The sequence below is a fragment of the Somniosus microcephalus genome, chromosome 1 (genome assembly GCF_052327205.1).
Source record: "Somniosus microcephalus isolate GS21.2 chromosome 1, FLI_Smic_1.0, whole genome shotgun sequence".
Classification (NCBI taxonomy): Eukaryota; Metazoa; Chordata; class Chondrichthyes; order Squaliformes; family Somniosidae; genus Somniosus; species Somniosus microcephalus.
Window position 1 is genome coordinate 108,338,871 of NC_140987.1, and position 20,409 is coordinate 108,359,279.

Sequence of the window (20,409 nt, forward strand, 5' to 3'; positions counted from 1 at the left end):
CACTGGAGAAAGGGCAGCAACGGTCCAGGTTGTTGTTGCTTTCAGGAGGGGTTAACTCTGCCTGGAGGGCGTCAACACTTGTAACAGTTGTAGATTTAGGAGAAAACAGCCGGGAGGACGGCACGCCTTTTGTTCACGCCGAATCGTGTAGTAGGTAACACAACCAGCAGGCTGAAGGGCTGGTGCGTCGTCGGCGGGGAAGGAGGAGTCAGTGTTCACGAGGGATGGGTTCTCGTGGTTTGCGAGGGATGGGTCCTCGTGCGCGAGGAGTGCGTCCTCGTGTTTTGCGGGGTGAGTCCTCATGGTATCCCCGCAGGGCGCGCTCCGATCTTGTGGGCCCGAGTATGCTGTACCCCGCGCTTGGAGTGATTTATACTTGCTGTTGCTTTGGACGTAGAGGTGAACGATCCGTGAGGCGGTAGAATAGTCGAATACGGGGACCGTGAGCACGTGCGTGGTCTGTGCCGCATCGATGTTCTTGGCGAACGGGGCTTCTACCTTCATAAAGCACGAGGGAGACTGTGGCTCCCTGGATTGCGGTAGCGACAGCGAAACAGCTGATGCTTCCATAGCGTGCTTCGTTTGTGAAAGACGTTCGCAAACCCACCAATTGTCACGCTGGTGGTCGACGGTTGCCGTCGGTCGTGCTCCACCTCTGTGAAATCATTTGTGAAAAACGGGCTCACCTCCAAGCTGCGCTTCCTTTGTGAAGATGTTCGCAAAGACGGGGTCGCTTTTGGTGGAATCGGTGTTAGGCGGTTGCTGTTCCGTGGTTGTTCGTCGGTTATGCGTCGGTCGTCTTGTGGGAAGACGAGGTTCTGGCGCGCGTTGCTACCGTGAAAATCATTCACGGATACGGGTTCACCAATTGTAGCATTGGAATTGATGAGCTCCCGTACTCACGTCGTTGGGTCACCAATGTAGCGTTGGTGGTCGACGGTTGCCGTTGGGCGTGCTGTACCTCTGTGAAGACGAGGGTCAGGCTGCGCGTTGCTACCGTGAAAATCGTTCACGGATACGGGGTCACCAATTGTAGCGTTGGAATTGATGAGCTCCCGTACTCACGTCGTTGGGTCACCAATGTAGCGGTTCGTGTAGATCGCCACTAAATAAGAGAGTTTGACTTCGACGAACTATTAACAAGTTGTTTATTTACAGGAACAGACTAATTACATCAGGTGAGATGGCAGGTAAGATGGCTGACTGTCGGAGCACCGTGGTATAGGTCTTGTCCCAGCGGGGACTCCACGAGGACTGAGTTCGCAGTCCTGTGGGGAGCGTGATGACGTCATCATGCTCTGCTGTGTGTTCCCGCGCTTTGGACGTCACGTGGTGCCGTTGAGGCCGAAGTCGGGAGCGGGAGCTGGAGGCCAGGCTGGAAGGCCGAGTCGGGCCGGCAGCCGCCGCGCGCACGTCACGACGGACGTGTGACGTCAGACGTCGGACGTGTGACGTCGGATGTGTGACGTCGCGTCGGACGTGTGACGCGGCGTGGGACGCGGCGTGGGACGCGGCGTGGGACGCGGCGTGGGACGTGTGACGTCGGACGCGGCGTGTGACGTCGCGTCGGACGTGGCGTCGGACGTCGGACGTGTGACGCCGCGTCGGACGCGGCGTGGGACGCGGCGTCGGACGCGGCGTGGGATGTGTGACGTCGGACGTGACGTCGGACGTGACGTGACGTCGGACGTGACGTCGGCGCGCTAGGGCGCGTCTTAAAGGGGCAATGGCCCCAACAGGTAAGTTAAACATACAGTAAGGTAAGTTAAAGGGAATTATGTGTCTTTATGTAAGGTACAACCGATGGTACCACCACACTATATTCATAAATGTTGCTTTTGGAGTAATTACAAACCACATAAATATGTTAACTAAATATGTTTATTTGGCCCAATAGAATTAACAGATTTAAGTATGTTGCATCCACATTCAACTCTGATGTTTCTTAAATGCAAACACCTCAGTTTTATGAACTTGCAATTCTGATTGATTTAAGCTATGACAGCTTGAGGTCATACGGTCATCCATGTTTATTGCTGGTTGTCATAGCAGCAAAAGTCACAGGACATTGGACATTTGCAATTACTGTGACAAAATTTTATTCTTTGACCCTTAATTTGCTCGACTGTGCTTTTAAATGCACAATTTCCGATTGTCCTTGACTGCATTTTCCCTGTTTGATGATCCATGAATAGTCACCATATACTATAATGTGTTTACTCACTGTGCAGAGACCTCTTAATGAGCTGTTCAGTTCCAGATGGGATTCTTTTGAAGTTTACTTTTTCATTTCTAAAATGTAGCATGTTATGTGCAAACTTTTTTGTTTGTTTTTATGACAAATAGAAAAATGGATCTGATTCAGCAGCCATGTATAATATATTGCCTTTAAATTGGTCCTGGCATGAACTCTACTTCAGAGGTGCACTTATGTGCTGCTGCTAGTTTTTGGAGAACAGAATTTGGTGATTTAACATTGTTAGTTGGAGGTCAGACTTGAGTAGATCTTGGTTGTGATGCCTGATCTCCGATGGAGAGTATTCTACTGTGAAAATGCATGAACTCATTTCACTGGAGAAAGATGAAATTATTATCAAAGTCAATATATTTTGTTCCCATGTTCCATGAGGTATGTGACAGTAAAATGAGACTTTAATATTAATAAAGATTTGTAATATCCAATTGTGATTTTTATCAGGGTTTAATTGTATGGTATGCAAGATGGCAGTTCGTTTGCTCAGAGTAATATCCTGAAGTAACTTGAATTAGGCCTTTTACTAAATTGAAAATCTAAAGACTTGCATTAGACTACGTAGTCAATTTGAGAGTATATGAAGTTAGCCAACTTGTTTTATTTTGATAGAAATATTTTTATAGACAAGTACTGTACTTAGAATTTGAAAACAATGATTGATGAGGAATTATTTTATTTCATTTTATTTTCGGTGTCTTTCTTGAACATTTTATTCCAAACAAAAAAACTAACTGGAATCAAATTCTGAAAGCTTTTACGGTAAATATTTCACAGAGACACTGACTAAATCTAGGCATCAGTGCTTTGTTTTTACCTTTGAATTGAAAACATTCAAATTAATGCAGCTCTATATGTAAGGGAAAACTAAGGAAGGCATTTTGGAACCTTCTTTCAAACAAATGAAAATGATCAACTCCTACTGTAATTCTGGCAAGCTCCAAGACCTGCCCTGCAGTTCTGCTAAAAGCTTTAGGACTACCCACACCCAGTGCTACCTAAGTCCAGCCTTCCTGTCTCCCTGTACTACCTCTGTTTTCTTGGGGGTCAGATTTCAATCCTCAACAATTTATGCATGCAAACAGTTCCCCAGCAATGTGGCTGTGGCCTGTTGATTTGGTGATCTAGGGTTACTGGCAAACCAGCCACGAGACTGAATTTTCAGTTCCGCATCATGAATAGCCAAATTCTGGAATCTTTGAAGCTGGGACCTGAAGCAGAACCTAAATTCACATTCCTGTGTATGACAATTTTGTAAACTCTCTAGCTTTGGAAATGATATTAAACTGGGAACAAATGCTCCTTTCAGAACTCCCATTACACAAAGATTATTTCTGGTTTTCTACCAAATGTGGTGATGAAGTGGAAAAAAACACAATATTTACATTTTACTTGAAAATAAATTGGCTTTTTTAAGCTAAATTATTCAACAGATGTCCTTTTAAGCACTTCAGGCAAATTTATTTGTTCTTTCAATCACTATATAAAAAAAACGCTAGAAAAGTGGATGAAACACAAATCATGTGATTGATATTGATATTATTCAGTTAAATATATTAAAACATAATGCACAACAGAATGCTCTTGCAGTATTTTATTCTCTTAATTTGCTAAAGTTGGGTGTTTTTTTTTTAAAGCCTAAAGGCTTGTAAGGTTAGGAGCATGCTTTCATGTGTTCTAGTTTTGTTACAGCTGTCTTGCATTGATAGTGGTAGTTTCAAAATTGAGTCTACTACTGACAAGCAAAATGAAAGCACTGTGAACTGTGGGATGCAGGTGGCTGAGTGTCCCTGCATGTTGCCTTTCATTCCTGAGATTCTGGTGTTTGACTTGCACTTTCAAACATTCTGCAAGAGGACCCCTTGTTCCTAAAACCATTATGTTTCAGTGTTTCTGGGGGTGGAGGGAGAGGATGTTTTATGATGTGTTAATCACAAAGATAGAGACCATCTGTTTAGCTGCTCCTGCTGTTTCTCTGCCCCCTCCTTGCCCACTAAGGTAACCTCGACTCCCAGTCCTCATCCCACTTCAGCCTTGAATCTTCATGTCTCTCTTGTTTCTACCCACATTTCGTTCACCCCTCCTGCCCACCCCTGTACCCCCTGCTTTCTGCAAGCTCATCCTTTACATGAGAGAGACTGGCCGACCTGCTCCCTTGAACCTATTCCAACTGAGCTTCTGATCACCCAACTTCCTTTTCTGGGCCACATGTTATCTGACATTGTAACTGGTTTCCCTTTTCAAAATCGCTGTCATCACCCTGCCCTTAAAAAAAAAAAAAAAAAAAAAAAAACCTTCAACTACTGCTTCATCCCTAACCTCACTTTCCTCTCCAAGGTCTTTGAATGTGTTGCATGTTATTTCTGTAACCTCCGACAGCCCCCATCCCAGAACTCCCTGTTCCTCCGATTCCTGCCTTTTGTGCATTCCCCTCTCTTCACCCCAACCATTGGCAACTGTTCCTTCAACTGCCTTGACTCCATATGCTGGAATTTGCTCCCAAAACCCTTCGTCTCAACACCTCTCTCTCCTCCTTTCAAAATCCTCCTCAAATAATTTGCCTTTTTAACCTAGGTTTTGTTCACCTTATCTAATCTTTCCTTCAGTTCAGTTTCAATTTTTCTTGTGCCTCTTTTGATGCACCTTGCAATGTTTTACTATGTGAAAGGTGCTATGTGGATACAAGTTGTTACCATGCAGGGATTTGTAGATCTTGAAATTCCATTAAGTATATTCGCTTTAGTATTGGAGCTTGTTTGTGTTTCACTTTTATTCCATAATTGTGTCTCCTTCCTTTGCTTATTTCTCTGCACCTCGTTCCCTGAAGATGATTGTTACTCGGGTCTGTCCATTGGAAATTGTAGTCCTGATGTACCTCTCCCATATGGACTGCTGTGTTTTACAATTATGTTGCACCTGTTTATCCGATCTGCAGGACTTGAAGTTATACTTGATGCTTTTGGAAGCTGTTGTTCAGATGAGATGTTGACTTGAGCCATATTTAGCCTATTGGCACCAAATCACTATGGGGAAAAATTACATTAAAACCAATTAGCTTTACTGTTGTGTGATTTGCTTGTGTGTGATACTCTTAATAATTTATATATTTCCACCACTATCACTAGGAAGTGGATTAAGAGTATCATATGTGTAGCATATTGCCTTAGTGCAATATAATTTAAAATGCTGTCTTTAGACACAATCCAATTCTGAAAGGTCAAAATAGATACTTGTATGGCTTGGTATTTTGCACAGCTTAAGTGGACATAGTGTAAACACTTCACACATCCACTATTAAATTTTGCTGAATTTTAATGACAAAATGTCGTCCTGTCGTGGCAAAGACCCCACGACCTTAATTGCAAAGAGAAGGCCATTGGCCAGTATTCACTGGAGAATGCCTGGACATCATTCAGATTTTCACATATCTCAATGTAAGTAAGAGAACTGTCTCTTTGTGCTGCCATGGTAAAACATTCTAAATCCTAAATTTATCCCATCCCAATCATATAAAAACATTATGATCCAACTACTAAAAAGTCTTGTCCTAAATTCTTGTCCATGTGAGAAAAGTTTGAAAGTGGCATAAAAGTAATATAAAACTTGAGCAAAAGCAGGTACCTAATTTTATCTAACATTAATGAAAACATCCATTGAACAATGTGTTGGCTAATACTTAAATCAGAAGCAGTTCTAAATAGAAAGGATACAATTCTAATTAGGAAAGATTTACTAGATGGTTATAGGACTGAGTCGATTTGGCTTGAGATGAGGAACAGAGGGGGAGCAGTTACATTGTCCAAACAGTGAAAAGGAGATAGATGAGTAAACTCGTCAGCAAATTTCAAAGGTGTGTAACAAAAATAGAGTAGTAATATTAGGATACTTTAATTATCATAGCAGCGTGGCAGAACCACTGAATGACTCTGGCTAACTGTATATAATTCTCTAACGATGTAACACCAACCTAAACCTGTACCATTGTGTTAGGCATTACTGTGTTTTGTATATAGAGTTTGCATGTACGGGGTGTGGCCCCTTTAAGAGCGCGGGAAAACGCGATGACATCACGCCGCAAACCACTGGGCTGCCCAGGCAGTCCTCGTGGCATCTCCGTTGAGTAAAGACCTGTTTAATTGTTCTCTGGTGTCGATCTCCATTATTCGTAGGAATTCGTTAATTCCTACATTGGTGACCCCGTTTTTGTGAACGTTTCACAAAAGAAGAGCATAGCATGGAAGCAAACGCCGTTTCGCTAAAGCTACCGCAGTTCTGGGAGCAGCAAGCGCCCTCGTGGTTTATTCAGGTCAAGGCCCAGTTCGCCCTGAGGAACATCGATGCAGATCAGACCAAGTACCTTTATGTGGTCTCCGCACTCGACTGCTCTACCGCCTCTCGGATCGTCAGCCTCCTCGAAAACCCCCCAATGGAGCGCAAGTATGAAACCCTCAAAGCACGGTTACTGCAGGTTTTCGGGCTCACAAAATCGGAGCGCGCCCGTCGATTACTCGCTATGCCCGGGCTTGGGGACTCCAAGCCTTCAGAGTTGATGAGCCAAATGCTCACACTCCTGGGCTCAGAACGGGAATGTTTCCTATTACGCGAGATTTTCCTCAGCCAACTGCCTGAACAGGTACAAGCTGCCCTGGCCAGATCTGAAGTTGAAGACTGCGCAACACTGGCTGCGGAGGCTGACAAAATTTTCGCTGTAACTCGGCAGTACTGCGCCGCCACGAGGCACCCATCCCCCGCAGACGCCGCCCCAGCTCGTCAGCCTGCTGGGCTGTGCTTCTACCACGCGCAGTTCGGCGTGAAGGCGAAGCGTTGCCGCCCTCCCTGCAGTTTTCCCCAACAAAACAAAAAACAACTGACACTGCGACCACCGAGGGACGGGCCTAACGGGCGCCCCGCAGCCGCGATGGTGATCGGCAACGCGGGAAAATTGCTGTTCATCACTGATACACTCTCCGGTCATCGTTTTCTGTGTGACACCGGAGCGCAGTGCAGCATTTTATCCGCGTCTGCCCTCGATGTGCAGACGGGGAATCACGGCCCCACCCTTGAAGCGGCCAATGGCGGAGCAATTCGGACCTTCGGCAGATGGCGAGTGGAGGTGTGCCTCGGGGGGCAATGTTTTCACTGGGAGTTTGTTACGGCCAAATTTTCCCAGCCCCCCCTCGGCGTGGATTTCCTGTGCGCCAACAGCCTCCTGGTCGACGTTGGGAACCGGCGGCTGACCAACGCAGCAACTTTTAATTCTCTTCCGTGTTACCGCAGTAACACTACGTCGCGCACCGTCTCCTGTGCGTTCCCGACTCCTGATGAGTTCGCTCGCCTGCTCAGCGAATTCCCTGACCTGACAAGACCCACGTTCTCCTCCACAGCCACGAAACATGGTGTGGAACACCACATCACCACCAACGGCCCCCCGGTCCACGCGCGGGCCCGGCGCCTGGAACCTGGCAAGCTGGCGGTCGCAAAGGCGGAGTTCGCAACCATGGAACGGTTAGGGATTATTCGCCGGTCAAATAGGCCCTGGTCTTCGCCCCTCCATATCGTCCTGAAGCCTGGCGGCAGATGGCGGCCATGCGGCGACTACCGCCACCACTCCTGATCGGTACCTGATCCCCCACATTCAGGATTTCTCTGCCCATTTGGCAGGGAACACCGTGTTCTCAAAAGTCGACCTCGTCCAGGGCTACGTCCAGGGCTACCACCAGGTCCCAGTTCATCCACAAGACGTCCAGAAGACCGCAGTCATCACCCCATTCGGCCTCTTCGAGTTTTTACGAATGCCGTTTGGGTTAAAGAACGCCGCCCAGGCTTTCCAACACCTGATGGACTCCGTGCTGCGGAACCTCAAGTTCCTCTTCGTCTACCTAGATGATATCCCAATTGCCAGTCCTACTAAGGAAGAACGTACCTGTCACCTACGCACCCTTTTTCGACGCCTCAGCCAACACGGCCTGATTATCAACCCGGCCAAGTGTCAGTTTGGCCTGCACCAAATTGACTTCCTGGGGCATCGCATTACCTCGGAGGGAGTGGTTCCTTTACCTTCGAAGGTAGAGGTGGTGACATCCTTTCCGCGCCCGCAGAATGTAAAGGCCCTACAGGAATTCCTAGGCATGGTAAACTTTTCCCACCGTTTGGTGCCTAAGGCGGCACTACTCATGAAGCCCCTGTACGAGGCCCTCAAGGGCAAGACTGGCAAGAGCCCGGTAGACTGGACGGATGACATGGCCCGAGCGTTCGCCGACACCAAAAGCGCCTTAGCCAACGCGACTATGCTGGCGCACCCGCTGCCAGGAGCCATCATCGCCCTCACCACCGACGCGTCTGACTACGCAGTCGGTGCCGTGCAACAGCAGTGGGTGAACGGGACGTGGCGGCCATTGCATTCTTTAGCTGTCAACTACGGCAGAACAAGAGAGCATACAGCACATTCGACTGGGAGTTGCTCGCCCTTTTTCTGGCCATCCGCTATTTTCGGTTCCTATTGGAAGGACGTCCTTTCACCGCCTTTGTGGACTATAAGCCACTAACCTTTGCAATGGCCAAGACCGCCAAACCGTGGTCAGCCCGACAGCAGCGTCAACTGACCTACATATCCGAATTCACCACGGATATACAGCACGTGGCCAGTAAGGACAACCTGGTGGCAGACTGCCTCTCCCGCGCGATCATCAATACGGTTCATTTGGGCATCGACTACGTCCTCATGGCAGCGGACCAAGCCTCAGACCCGGAAGTCCAAGCTTACAGAACGGCCATCACTGGCCTCCAGTTGGCTGACGTCCAGTTCCATTCGGCAGGTACCACGTGTTGTGTGACGTCTCCGTACAGGATCCTCGCCTGGCGCCGCAAAGTGTTCGACGCCATACATGGGTTGTTACACCCAGGAATAAAGGCCTCTCAGAGGCTGATGTCAGCGAAATTTGTATGGCATGGCATGCATAAAGATGTCCGCGACTGGGCCAACACCTGCGTGGTCTGCCAAAATGCCACGGTACAGCGCCACATCAAAGCTCCGTTGGCCACCTTCACAGTTCCGGAGCGACGTTTTGACCATGTCAACGTGGACCTGGTAGGACCACTCCCACCCTCCCATGGTTTTTCACACATTCTGACCATGGTTGACCGCACCACCAGATGGCCGGAGGCGGTCCCTCTGTCATCCACTACTTCGGCAGACGTGGCCAGGGCATTCATTTCCTCCTGGATCGCCTGTTTCGGTGTGCCCGCAGATGTTTCATCAGACAGGGGACCGCAGTTTTCCTCTGAACTCTGGAATGCAGTGGCCAAAGGACTCGGTGTCAAATTGCACCACACCACAGCCTACCACCTACAGGCAAATGGCCTCTGCGAACGCTTCCACCGGTCAGTGAAAGACGCCCTGAGGGCCAGCCTCCAGGACGCTGGATGGGCAGACAAGCTTCCGTGGGTCCTGTTGGGCCTTTGCACGGCCCCCAAAGAAGAGCTTCACTCTTCATCAGCGGAGCTTGTGTATGGTCAGCCGCTGCGAGTCCCGGGGGACTTCCTACCAACATCGACGGAGCCATGGTCCGCGTCTGCCCAGCTTGCTAGTCACCAAGAGGCGGCCTGATGTTTCGCACCGGTGCCCACTTCGCACCACGGGCTGCAGAGGTCACACGTTCCCACGGAGCTTCACAAGGCTGAATACGTTTTTATTCGCCATGACACACATAGGGATCCGCTCAAGGCCCCATATACCGGTCCCTTCCACGTGTTGGAAGCAGGGGCCAAAACCTTCACGGTAGATGTCGGTGGTAAACCGGACCACATTTCGGTCGACCGCTTAAAGCCAGCACATTTAGACCTCGACCGCCCCGTCGAGACAGCACAACCACCGAGACGGGGTCGGCCACCCATCGTCGTTACGGCAGACCAAGTGCGACCGCCAGCCGACCAGCAGCCTCCGCCTCGAGAGTAGAGGAATCATTCTGACAGGCTCGTCAGACCCCCTCACCGTTTGATTTTGTCCGTTAAAGCGAATTCTGGGGGGGCGCATGTGGCAGAACCACTGAATGACTCTGGCTAACTGTATATAATTATCTTTAATGATGTTTTAACACCAGCCTAAACCTGTACCATTGTGTTCGGCATTACTGTGTTTTGTATATGGAGTTTGCATGTACGGGGCGTGGCCCCTTTAAGAGCGCGGTTAAACGCAATGACGTCACGTCGCAAACCACGGGGCTGTCCAGGCAGTCCTCGTGGCATCTCTGTTGTGTGAAGACCTGTTTAATTGTTCTCTGGTGTCGATCTCCGTTATTTGTAGGAATTCGTTAATTCCTACAGTATGTTTTTCTCAGTCTATACTAAGGATAGGAAAGGAGAAGAATTTCTGATTTCTGCACAGAACTGTCTCGATTAATATGTCTCTAGTCCAACGAGGAAGTAAGCAGTGTTGGATCTGGTTCTGGGAAATGAAGTAGGACAAGTAGTGTGTTACAGTAGGAGATCATCTAGCTAACAGTGGCCACAACATAATTCGGTTTAAAGTAATTTTGGAAAGAGAAAAGAAAACATCAAAGGTAAAATTTCTCAGCTGGGGAAGAGCCAATTTCAGTGATTTTAAAAAGGGACCTAGCACAGGTAGATTGGAAAAGGCAATTGCAGGGTAAAGCAGTAACAGAGCAATGGCGGGCATTCAGGGAAGAGATAGTTCAGGTACAAACTAGACACATTCCTTTTGAAGGGAAAAGGTAGAGCATCCAAAGCTAATGCGTCCTGAATGACAAAAGAAATAAAAGTTAAAATAAAACACAAAAAGGAGGCGTATGACACATGCCAGGAGCAAGATTCAGTTAATAACCAGGAAGATTATGGACAGTACAGGAGGGAATTATGGACAAGACAGGAGGGAATTGAGAAAGTTAGTACAGGAGGCAAAGAGAAGTTACAAGAAAAGATTAGCAGGCAACATGTTCAGTATACGAATCCTAAAACATTAAAAAAAATATATAAAGTGTAAGCGGTTGGCTAATGCAAAATTTGGGCCTATTAAGGACCCAAAGGAAAATCTTCATGTAGAGGCAGAGGACATGGCAAAAGTATTAAATGAGTACTTTGCATCAGTCTTCACAAAGGAAGCGGATGATATGAAGGTTACACTAAAAGAGGGGAGGGAAGTTATGGACAGGATAATAATAGATAGAGAAGATGTACTAAAAAGATTAGCATTACTGAAAGTTGGTAAGTCACCTGGTCTAGATGGAATGCACTCGAGGTTGCTGAAAGAAGCAAAGGTAGAAATAGCAGAGGCATTGATCACAATCTTTTAATCCTTATTGGATACAGGAGTAGTGCCGGAGGACTGGAAGGTTGCTAATGTTATACCACTATTCAAGAGGGAGGAGAGGGATAAACCAGGAAACTGCAGGCCAGTCAGCCTAACATCAGTGGTGGGGAAGTTATTGGAAACCACTATCAGGGACAAAATAAAAACGTTCATTTGGAAAGGCATAGGTTAATCAAGGAGAGCCAGCATGGATTTGTTAAAGTTAAATAGTGTCTGGCAAACTTGATTAAATTCTTTGACGAGTTAACAGAAGGTTGATGAAGGTAATACAGTAGATGTTGTGGATACATAGACTTTTGTAAGGCATTTGACAAAGTGCTACACAGAGGCTTATTAAGAAGATGGAAGCCCATAGAATTAAAGGGAAAATGGTGTATGGATACAAAATTGGCTCAGTGGCAGGAAGCAAAGGGTGGTGTGGTGGATGGATGTTTTTCAGACTCGGAGGTGGTTTGCTGTGGTGTTCCCCAAGGGTCAGTTTTGGGTCCATTACTCTGCAATTTGTATAAACAACCTAGATGTTGGTGTAGTGAACAGCATCATGATGTTTTCAGATGATACAAAACTTAGATCATGAGGATAGTTACAGGCTTCAGGCTAACATAGGATGGTGAAATGGGCAGAAGCATGGCAAATGGAGTTCAATGCAGAGAAATGTGAAGTGATGCACTTTTTGAAGGACTAATATGCAAAGACCATATACTATAAATGGCACATTTTTGAAAAGTGTAGATGAGCAGAGAAACCTTGATGTCCATATACACAAATCCATAAAGGTGGCAGGGCAAGTTGATAAGGTGATCAAAAAAGCATATGGGTTTATAACTAGAGGGATAGAATATAAAAGCAAAGAGATCATGCTAGAACTTTATAAATCATTGGTTAGGCCTCAGCTGGAAAGTATTGTGGACAATTCTGGGCACCACATTTCAGGACAGATGTAAAGGCATTAGAGAGGGTACAGAGGAGGTTTACCAGGATGTTACCAGGGATGAGGGACTTCAGTTATGAGGAGAGGTTGGAAAAGTTAGGACTGTTCTCCTCGGAACAGAAAAGGTTAAGAGGTGACCTAACCGAGGTTTTCAAGATGAGTAAATGGTGGGGGGGGGGGGGAAATTCCCTCTGGCGAGTGGGTCAATAACTAGAGGCGCTTTATATAGTGGATGACTGAATTATTTTTGCCCCCTTATCTTTCAGTCAGTCTTGTGGAAAAATAACTGACTTTTGAGCAAGTGACCTTTTATCGCATGGTTCAGGGTGTTGACAATGATGCTCATAACCCTATTCTGAGATGATCAGCAAGAATCACTAGAATGCTCTTTGGCTCAAATGCTACATGTGTATGTTCTCACGTTAACTTCAGCATGTTGGAGCACTAATGTACAGCACCACACAGTGGTGAAACATGGCTAAGTCTTTGTTCCCCAGAGTTGCTGGTCTCAACTGTGCTGAATGGAGGCCAGGAACAGGAAATGAAGATTAAAAGGAGAGTTGCCTCTTGGCTGTGTTAGTGGCCAGCTTATAGCACACTGGCAGAGACTTGTGGACTGATGGCCTGCAGAAAGTGAGGAAAATCAGGAAGAGTCATGTTTGTGGCACTTACTAGTAATTGACTAAAGGAGCTTTGACATTGGCTGGAGAGCTAGGCAGATGGAGAAATAAAAGATATAATTACAAAAAAAGTACTCATGAAAAGAACCCACTAAATCATAGGTATCTTGTAGATGATTTGGGAAGCTGGTTTTCATGCGCTACATACATTGAGATGCGAATTATGTATCGGTCAGAGTTATTTTCATTGTTGGTCAGCTTACTTGTAAATGCTAATCTTTATACTTCAATTTCAGTGCGAATCTTAATAACTGAAATCTTACCAATTTGGCAGATATCTTCATTTCTTTCTTGATCTTTGTAATGCTCAGTAACTACTTTTTGAAAGTTTAATATTACTAGTTTATTATATGATAACTGTTTTGACATTACAATAGCTACACCTCGGCATCACAGTGGTCAAGGTGTCTTCCTGCGACAGAAGAAATTTAATTTGCTGTGGTTAATTTACTGTTCCTGAAGTGTGTGTGTGTGTGTGTGTGATTTGTATTCGGGGATCTCAATGTCTCTGAGTGAGTTCCAAGCATTTACAGGACCAAATCCAATTCGCTTATCCTGATGATACACCTATGGACCTGCAAAAATCTGGGTCTGAGTCTGCTGCTGGAAAAAGGGAGCTGGATTTATTAGTGTAAATACCTGAAATGAAATGTGAATTAAAATAAGATCAGTATAAAAGTGGTTAAGATCACTTCTCCTTGAGCAACATACAGTGCAGAGGAATTTCCAGGGAACTCATGGTTGATTTTCTTGACTTTCTTTTTAAGCACTACTGTCGACTGTAGTTGACCAAGAAAGTTGAATGTGATTCTGTAACAGCAATAGAAGATTGTCTCCACATAATGTTCTGCCAGATCTGCCTTTCCTACTGGAACCCATTAACTAATAACATATGTGCAGAGGGCTTAGGGAGAGCTTCCATGGGAAATAGCCAACTTTTTGGATTGCATTTGATCTGAGATTCTGAAGGGTTTATGTATATGAAAGAGCTAAAATATCACACTAGTATTATCCTTGAATCCTCGGGAGTTGACTGAACACACATACTGGATTAATTTGTGACCAAAATAATTTTGATCTAAATTTAGAAAGTGCATATTACTGGCAAAATGCTCATCAACAAATCTTGTTTTTTTTTAAAGGGTCATTTTATCAGGTAAATTGTGTTGTAAGACATTTTACCACTCTGTTAATAGAGGACAGTGTAATGTAATAAAATGATTAATCAGATTTGCTGCTAAGAACAAAATGGTTATATCTTTTGAGATTTTGTGCATATGTTTATTAAAAAAGTGTTTATCTCCAGGGCATTTAGTGGAGCCCTTGGACCAAATGTTACTAAACTTTCAGTTTATGACTCCCTTAAAATATATATGAGATAAAACTATTTAAAGTGTAGATTTGATTGTCCTCTTATTTATACCAGAAACCATTTTATTGCCTGACCTGGTTGCAGCATTGGTTAATGACTTGAAATAGCTTATCTTTAAGGTTTCTGGTCATTTCTTTGTTATGCTTTTTTAACTCGGTCAGCAACTTTCCTGGATTGATGAGGCCGTATAATGTACTTAAAAATAACAAAACTGGAAAAACTCCCCATTACAAATGCAAGGGATCCATGTGTTTTTGCTAATTATTCCCTTCTCCTGGGTTTATATTATACCTCACATGCAGGCCAGTTAAACTACACAGTTTGAAAATATGTTGATGGAAAGCCAATTTTGGCTTTGGATCAAGACAAACTGCAGTATAATTTGGGAGTGAGGTTGATCAGATTCAGTTCTGGGAGAGTGTCTTGAGGAGGTCGAGTCCTACGTCTGCAGCTTTGCACCAACTGCAGTATAACTAACTAGTTTAAAGCACATTTTTACACAGTTTGACAATTAACACCCAATCCTCAAACTGCTCGTGATCCACTCCCTCTCCACAACAGTCTCCGAAACTTGCCGCTTTGTTCATGGATGCTCCAAGCTGACTGCACCCTGTTTACAAATGAACTTCATCCCACCAAAAGAACTTCGGGCATTAACTTTGAACTCTTTCATATTGTCTCTTCCCTGTCCTCTGTTTATGACCAGGGCATATCTGCTCTAACCTCTGCCAGGCCTGAAATCCCTCTATGTCCATACGCGTGTGAATTTTGGCTGCTGCTCCAGACCCAAGCCCATTATATTTTTCTCTTTTTTCTCTTGGGCCCTTCTCTCCTGTTTCATCCTGTCACCCAGTCATTCTACCTTTTTTTATTTCTCCACTTTCGGGTACTTTGTTCCCCCAAATTCCTACCGCAACCCATCACTACTCCTCAGCTTTCCTACACAGTAAGTTTAAAAAGCATGAGGGTAAAGACTAGTAGGACATTTGGCCAGTGTGGGGACAGTTACTCAAATCGAGGAACAGTACCTCATCTTCCGATTAGGCACTTTACAGACTTCCGGACTCAATATCGAGTTCAACAATTTCAGATCATAACCTCGGCCCCTATTACATTTTTACTTATTTTTTATCCACACCTTTGTTTTGGCCTCCTCCCCCCCCCCTTTTTTTTCTCTCTCCCACATGGCAGCTGTCTCCCATTCTGCCAGCGCATTTCACACCTAATCTAGAGCTGTCTTTTGTCTCCACTAGTCCTATCACCATCTCGTCTCGTTTTGAATACTTCTTAATGTCTCTTCTCTTTTGTTCTCTCCCAGCCTGGCCTCTTAATCTATTTCATTTCCTGTGCCTCTTTAGTCTTGACAAAGGGTTCACCCAAAACGTTGACTCTAATTTCTCTCCACGGATGTTGCCTGGCCTGCTGAGTTTTTCCAGCATTTTCTGTTGTTACTCAAATAAGAGTTCTGTACACAAATAAACATGGCATAAAGAATAATACAAGTGAGTTAAAAGCATAAATTCAGCTTAACTGATATAATTTAGTAGCCATAAGAGACCTGGCTATAAGCTGGGCATGATTGAGAGCAGGAGGTTGCAAAGGGATAACGACAGATTAAGTGAGTTGGCAAAACTGTGGCCAGTGACGTTTAGTGTGGTGAAATGTGAGGTCAAAGTCAAATCCGAATTTAAAAAAAAAAAAATTTTTTTTTTTTAATTAGTTGATGGGATGTGGGCATCGCTGGCTAGGCCTGCATTTAGTGCTCATCCCTAATTGCCCTTGAGAAGATGGTGGTGAGCCGCCTTCTTGAACCGCTGCAGTCCATATGGTGTAGGTACACCCACAATGCTGTTCGGAAGGGAGTTCCAGGATTTTGGCCCAGCGACAGTGAAGGAACGGCGATACAGGTCCAAGTCAGGATGGTGTGTGGCTTGGAGGGGAACTTGTAGGTGGTGATGTTCCCATGCGTCTGCTGCCCTTGTCCTTCTAAGTGGTAGAGGTCGCGGGTTTGGAAGGTGCTGTTGAAGGAGCTTTGGCGAGTTGCTGCAGTGCATCTTGTAGATGGCACACACTGCAGCCACAGTGCGTCGGTGGTGGAGGGCGTGAATGTTGAAGGTGGATGGAGGGCCAATCAAGCGGGCTGCTTTATCCTGCACTCATCCAGGCAAGTGGAGAGTATTCCATCACACTCCTGACTTGTGCCTTGTAGATGGTGGGAAGGCTTTGGGGAGTCAGGAGGTGAGACACTCGCCGCAGAATTCCCAGCCTCTGGCCTGCTCTTGTAGCCACAGTATTTATATGGTTGGTCCAGTTCTGTTTCTGATCAATGGTAACCCCCAGGATGTTGATAGTGGGGAATTCAGTGATGGTAATGCCATTGAATATCAAGGGGAGATGGTTAGAGTCTCGCTTGTTGGAGATGGTCATTGTCTGGCACTTGTGTGGTGTGAATGTTACTTGCCACTTGTCAGCCCAAGTCTGAATGTTGTCCAGGTCTTGCTGCATATGGACACGGACTGCGTCAGTATCTGACGAGTCTCGAATGGATGGAGGGAAGGTCATTGATGAAACAGTTGATGGTTTGGCCAAGGACACTGCCCTGAGGAACTCCTGCAGTGATGTCATGTGATTGAGATGAATGACCTCCAACAACCACAGCCAACTTCCTTTGTGCTAGGTATGATTCCAACCAATGGAGAGTTTTCCCTTTGATTCCCATTGACTTCAGTTTTGCTAGGGCTCCTTGATGCCACACTCGATCAAATGCTGCCTTGATGTCAAGGGCAGTCACCCTCACCTCACCTCTTTTGTCCATGTTTGGACTAAGGCTGTAATGAGGTCAGGAGCTGAGTGGCCCTGGTGGAACCCAAACTGGGCGTCAGTTAGCAGGTTATTGCTGAGTAAGTGCCGCTTGATAGCACTGTCGACGACACCTTCCATCACTTTGCTGATGATTGACAGTAGACTGATGGGACGGTAATTGGCCGGGTCGGATTTGTCCTGCTTTTTGTAGACTAGGCATACGTGGGCAATTTTCCACATTGCCGGGTAGATGCCAGTGTTGTAGCTGTACTGGAACAGCTTGGCTAGGGGCGCAGCTAGTTCTGGAGCACAAGTCTTCAGTACTATTGCCGGAATGTTGTCAGGGCCCATAGCCTTTGCAGGATCCAGTGTCTTCAGCCGTTTCTTGACATCACGTGGAGTGAATTGAATGGGCTGAAGACTGGCATCTGTGATGCTGGGGACCTCAGGAGGAGGCCGAGATGGATCATCCACTCTGCACTTCTGGCTGAAGTTGCAAATGCTTCAGCCTTGTCTTTTGCACTCACGTGCTGGGCTCCACCATCATTGAGGATGGGGATATTTTTGGAGCCTCCTCCTCCTGTTAACTGTTTAATTGTCCACCACCACTCACGACTGGATGTGGCAGGACTGCAGAGCTTTGATTTGATCCGATGGTTGTGAGATCGCTTAGCTCTGTCTATCGCATGTTGCTTCCGTTGTTTGGCATGCAAGTAGTCCTGTGTTGTAGTCTCACCAGGTTGACACCTCATTTTTCGGTATGCCTGGTGCTGTTCCCGGCATGCTCTCCTGCACTCTTTGTTTAACCAGGGTTGATCTCCCGGCTTGATGGTAATGGTAAAGTGAGGGATATGCCAGGCCATGAGGTTACAGATTGTGGTTGAATACAATTCTGCTGCTGCTGATGGCCCACAGCGCCTCCTGGATGCCCAGTTTTGAGTTGCCAGATCTGTTCGAAAAATCTGTCCCATTTAGCGCGGTGGTAGTGCCACACAACACGGTGGAGGGTATCCTCAACATGAAGACGGGACTTCGTCTCCACAAGGACTGTGCGGTGGTCACTTCCACCAATGCTGTCATGGACAGATGCATATGCAACAGGTAGATTAGTGAGGACGCGATCAAGTAGGTTTTTCCCTCTTGTTGGTTCCCTCACCACCTGTCGCAGACCCAGTCTGGCAGCTATGTCCTTTAGGACTCGGCCAGCTCGGTCAGTTGTGGTGCTACCGAGCCACCCTTGGTGATGGACATTGAAGTCCCCCACCCAGAGGACATTTTGTGCCCTTGCTACTCTCAGTGCTTCTTCCAATTGGTGTTCAACATGAAGGAGTACAGATTCATCAGCTGAGGGAGGGCAGTAGGTGGTAATTAGCAGGAGGTTTCCTTGCCCATGTTTGACTTGATGCCATGAGCCCTCATGGGGTCCTGAGTCAATGTTGAGGACTCCCAGGGCTACTCCCTCCCGACTGTATACCACAGTGCCACCACCTCTGGTGGGTCTGTGCTGCCGGTGGGACAGGACATACCCAGGGATGGTGATGGTGGTGTCTGGGACATTGGTTGTAAGGTATGATTCGGTAATTATGACTGTCAGGCTGTTGCTTGACTAGTCTGTGGGACAGCTCTCCCAATTTTGGCACAAGCCCCCAGATGTTGGTAAGGAGGACTTTGCAGGGTCGACAGGGCTGGGTTTGCCGTTGTCATTTCCAGTGCCGGGTGGTCCGTCCGGTTTTATTCTTATTGTTTTTAGCAGTGGTTGTTTACAACTGCGTGTCTTGCTAGGCCATTTCAGAGGGCATTAAGAGTCAACCACATTGCTGTGGGTCTGGAGTCACATGTAGGCCAGACAAGGACATTAGTGAACCAGATGGGTTTTTGCAACAATCGATAATGGTATCATGGTCGCCATTACTAAGACTAACATTTAATTCCAGAATTGAATTGAATTGAATTTAAATTCCACCAACTGCCATGGTGGGATTTGAACCCATATCCTCAGAGCATTTGACTGAGCCTCTGGCTTACTAGTCTAGTGACATAACCACTACGCCACCGCGTCCCCTTGTTAATGTTGAGAGACTATGACCTGAGCAGAATTTGTGGCGGGGCTTAAGACGATGGCTTAAGTCTTCCCAATGTTGAGCTGAAAGACTCATCCAAGAATGCATGTCAGACAAGCAGTCTTGTATTATGACAGCATTCAAATGGTCAAAACAAGTGGAAGGTAGAGCTGGGTGTCATCAGCCAACATGTGGAAGCTCCCCTCCTGTCTGCGGATGACATCATCAAGGCAAAGCATGTAGATAAGGATGAGGGGGCCAAGGATAAATCCTTTGGTGATTCCAAAGTTGGTAGTGGGAGTCAGCAAAAGGAAGCTATTACTGGACATGCATTGGCTACATTTGGATAGATAGGAATGGAACCATATGAGGGCAGTCCTGCCAAACTAGACAATGGAGGTGAGTTATTGGAGGAGGATGGCGTGGTCATCCATGCTGAATGCTGCAGAGGGGTCAAGAAGTACGAAGAGGGATAATGTACCATATTTACAAAGGATATCATTTGTGCCTTTTTGATTACACCTGTTTCAGTGCTGCATGAAAGGGAGCAGATGGATTGAAGATTTGAACGGAGTTACAGCGGAGATGGCCAGAGGTGGGAGGCAACAACACATTCAAAGAACTTGGAGGAAAGTGAGGTTAGAGAGTGGGTGATCGTTGGCAAGGACAGAGCGGTCAACATTTTTTGAGGATGAGATGACCATGACCATTTGAACCTTATGTACTACCTTAAACATAGAATAAAAATCCCAAGATGCGTCACAAAGGTGCAAGAAATAAATGAATGCTGAGAAATGGGAGAGATTAGGAAGGGTGACCAAAAGCATGGACAAAGAGATTATTTTTAAAGAGGGTCTTAAAGGAGGAGAGGCAGGCATAGGGAGGGAATTCCAGAGTGTGGAGTCTACAATTACATGGTGATGCAATGTTCTTGGAGCCAGATCCAGAACACCAACAGAATTACATGGAGAACTGCATAGAATCTAGA

The 20,409-nt window shown here is 46.1% G+C and overlaps 1 protein-coding gene across 2 annotated transcripts in view; it reads left to right on the top strand.

The window, feature by feature from the left end:
• Positions 1-20,409, top strand: part of ror2 (receptor tyrosine kinase-like orphan receptor 2) — a 450,069-nt gene that overhangs the window by 159,670 nt on the left and 269,990 nt on the right. The gene's annotated exons all lie outside the window — the stretch shown is intronic.